We start from the raw sequence: 4,199 nt of genomic DNA, 5'->3' as shown, positions 1-4,199 counted from the left end.
GTAGATTGTTTTTGGTAGGATGGCCATTTTTAAGATGTTGATTTTTCCAATCCATGAGCATGGGAGATCTTTCCATTTTCTGAGGTCCTCCTCAATTTATTTCTTTAGAGGTTTGAAGTTCTTGTCATACAGGTCCTTCACTTGCTTAGTTAGAGTCACACCAAGGTATTTCATAGTTTTTGTAACGATCGTGAAGGGTACGTTTTCCCTAATTTCTTTCTCCACATGTTTGTCCTTTGAGTACAGGAAGGCTACTGATTTGTTTGAGTTAATTTTGTATCCAGCCACTTTGCTGAACTTGTTTATCAGCTGTAGGAGTTCTCTGGTGGAATTTTTGGGGTCACTCAAGTACACTATCATGTCATCGGCAAAGAGTGATGTTTTTATCTCTTCCTTTCCGATTTGTATCCCCTTGATCTCCTTTTGCTATCTAATTGCTCCAGCCAGGACTTACAGTACTATGTTGAATAGGTAGGGGGAGAGTGGGCAGCCTTGTCGAGTCCCTGATTTTAGTGGGATTGCTTCAAGTTTCTCGCCATTAAGTTTGATGTTGGCTGTTGGTTTGCTGTATATTGCTTTTATTATGTTTAAGTATGGGCCTTGGATTCCTGTTCTTTCCAGGACTTTTAACATGAAGGGGTATTAGATTTTGTCGAATGCTTTCTCAGCGTCTAGTGAGATGACCATGTGATTTTGGTCTTTGAGTTTGTTTATATGGTGGATTACGTTGATGGATTTCCTTATGTTAAACCATCCCTGCATCCCAGGGATGAAGCCTACTTGGTCATGATGAATGATCGTTTTGATGTGTTCTTGGATTCGGTTTGCAAGGATTTTGTTGAGTATTTTTGCATCAATGTTCATAAGTGAGATTGGTCTGAAGTTCTCTTTCCTTGTAGGGTCTTTGTGTGGTTTAGGTACGAGGGTTATTGTAGCCTCAAAAAATGAGTTGGGTAATATTCCATCTGATTCTATCTTTTGGAATAGTTTGGAGAGTATTGGTGTTATATCCTCAACAAAAGTCTGATAAAATTCTGCACTGAACCTGTCTGGACCTGGGCTTTTTTTGGTTGGGAGGCTTTTGATGACTTCTTCTATTTATTTAGGTGTTATAGGGTTATTTAGATGGTTTACTTGGTCTTGGTTTAACTTTGGGACTTTGTATCTGTCTAGGAATTCATCCATTTTTTCCAGATTTTCCAATTTTGTGGAGTATAAGTTTTTGCAGTAGGATCTGATGATTTCTTGAAATTCCTCATTTTCAGTTGTTATGTCCCCACTTTCCTTTCTGATTTTGTTAATTTGGATACTCTCTCTTTGCCCTCTAGTTAGTCTGGCTAAGGGTTTATCAATCTTGTTGATTTTCTCAAAGAACCAACTCTTTGTTTTGTTCATTATTTCAATGGTTCTTTTTGTTTCTATTTGGTCTATTTCTGCCCTAATTTTGATTATTTCTTGCCGTCTACTCTTTTTGGGTATATCTGCTTCCTTTTGTTCTAGGGCTTTTAGCTGTGCTGTCAGGTTTCTGATGTGAGCTCTCTCCAGTTTCTTTTTGGAAGCACTTAGGGCTATGAGTTTTCCTCTCAATACTGCTTTCATTGCATCCCATAGGTTTGGGTATGTTGTGTTTTCGTTTTCATTGAATTCTAGAAAATCCTTAATTTCTTTCTTTATTTCTTCTTTGACCCTGCTATCCTTTAACAGAGCATTGTTTAGTTTCATGTGTATGTGGGCTTTTTGTTGTCTTTGTTGTTGTTAAAGACCAGCCGTAGCCCATGGTGATCTGAGAGGATGCATGGGAGTATTTCAATCTTCTTATATCCATGGAGGCTCATTCTGTGTCCAATTATGTGGTCAATTTTTGAGAAGGTGCCATGGGGTGGTGAGAAGAAGGTGTATTCTTTTACTTTGGGATAGTATGTTCTCTATATATCTATTAATTCTATTTGGTTCAAAGTCTCTGCTAGTTTTGCAGTGTCCTTGTTCAGTTTCTGTTTCCCTGATATGTCCATTGGTGAGAGTGGGGTACTAAAGTCTCCCACTATTATTGTGTGGGGCGAAATGTATTTTTTGAGCCTTAGTAGGGTTTCTTTTATGAATGTGGGTGATTTTTTATTTGGAGCATATAAGTTAAGGATTGAGAGTTCCTCCTGACAGATTTCCCTGGTAATGAGTAAAAAGTGTCCTTCCTTATCTTTTTTGATAACTTTTGGTTGGAAATTTACTTTATTCGATATTAAAATAGCCACTCCAGCTTGCTTCTTGGAGCTGTTTCTTTGGAAGTTTTTTTCCCACCCTTTTACTCTGAGATAGTGTCTGTCTTTGTCTCTGAGATGAGTTTCCTGTATGCAGCAAAAGGCTGGATTTTGTTTATGTATCCAGTCTGATAGTCCATGTCTCTTTATTGGGGAGTTGAGACCATTTATGTTAATAGATATCAAGGAATAGTTGTTTCTGTTTCCTGCCATTATTGCTTTTTTGGGTTGAGTTGTGTCTGTGTTTTTTTCTTCTTTTAGTTTTCTTGTTTAGGAGTTTTCTTGTTCTTACTAGGCTGTATTTTCCCTCATTGTATTGGGTTTTCCACCTATAATTCGTTGTAGTGCTGGGTTTGTGGTCAGATATTGTGTGAATTTTGATTTTCTTGAAATATCTTTGTCTCTCCATCGATGGTGATTGATAGTTTTGCTGGGTATAGCAGCTTGGGCTGGCACTTGTGCTCTCTTAAGGAGTGCATGATGTCTGTCCAGGCTCTTGTAGCTTTCATAGTCTCTGTTGAGAAATCGTGTGTGGGTCTGATTGGTCTGCCTTTATATGTTACTTGACCTATTTTTCTTACTGCTCTTAGTATTCTTTCTTTAATTTGGGCGCTTGATGTTTTTACTATTATGTGTCGGGAGGTATTTCTTTTCTGGTCCAACCTATTTGGAGTTCTGAAGGCTTCTTTTATGCTCGTGGTCATCTCATTCTTGAGGGTAGGGAAGTTTTCTTCTATGATTTTGTTGAAGATATTTACTGTGCCCCTTAGTTGATACTCTTCACCCTCTTCTATTCCTATTATCCTTAGGTTCGGTCTTCTCATTGTGTCTTGGATTTCCTGGACATTTTGGGTTAGGAGCTTTTTGTTTTTTGCATCTTCTCTGGCTGTTTTGTCTATGTTTGCAATGTTGTCTTCTGCCCCAGAGATTCTCTCTTTGATCTCTTGTAATCTATTGGAAATGCTTGCTTCTGTGACTCCTGATTTCTTTTTTTGGTGTTCTGACTCTAGGGTTATCTCTTTTAGTGTTTTCTTTATTGTGTCAATCTCTGTTTTAATTTCCTTCTTTCATTCCTTTATTTTTTTGGTTCTGTTTTCCTCTCGTTCTTTGAGTTCTTTGAGTGTTTTTCTTGTTTCTTCTTTAAAAGCTTCTGAATCTTTTTGCTTTTCCTCCCTTTCTTGTTTAAGCAACTCTATCAGTGTCTTAAGGCATAATTTCAGGTCTGTGTCTTCTTTTTCTGGAGTGTTTGGAGTTCCGACGTTTGCTGTTATGGGAGAGCTGGGCTCTGGTGTTGCTAGATTGTCTTGGTTCCCTTGGGATATACTCTTTCTCTTTCCTCTTGCCATTTTGTTGTCAGTGATATGTTCTTACCTTTCCCTTGTATCTGGTTTGTGACCCTGGTTCTCCACTGGTTGAGGTGTCAGATGGGTCGAGCCCTGTTTTATGCCTCAGAGTCGTCGGGTGTGAGCAGAAGTTCCAATGTTCTGTTTCTGTTTGCTGGATCAGGCACGGCCGGGCAGGGCAAGGCAGGGGGTGCACTTTCCTTGTGTACTCCACAGCGATCTTTCTGCTCCCCTGCGGTCTAGGTCTCCCACTCACCAGTTGCTCAGCCTCTATGAGCTGCCGTTCCGAATGGCAGGTAGGCCAGGCTCTGCTCTGCGTCTGGAAGTCACCTACGGGTGGAAACAGAAGTTCTAATTTTCTGCTCCCAATCGCAGTTGCTCAGCCTGTATGAGCCGCCGATCTGGGTGGCAGGTAGGCCAGGCTCCGCTCTGCCGGTTGAAATGTTTTTTTTTGTCCATTGGCATCACTTCCTGGTTTGCACCTAATTTTAACCTTTTTTGAAAGTGTGTATTTAGGTGTGGTGTGCATGCATGTATGTGTGTTTGCTCATATGTTTTAGTTGTTGTTTTGGCTATGAAAGACTGAGTTGGGAGGAAAGGG

Source organism: Micromys minutus (assembly GCF_963924665.1).
Source record: "Micromys minutus genome assembly, chromosome: 20".
NCBI lineage: Eukaryota > Metazoa > Chordata > Mammalia > Rodentia > Muridae > Micromys > Micromys minutus.
The sequence above is the reverse complement of the archived record's forward strand: the minus strand, read 5'-3'. Positions refer to the sequence as shown.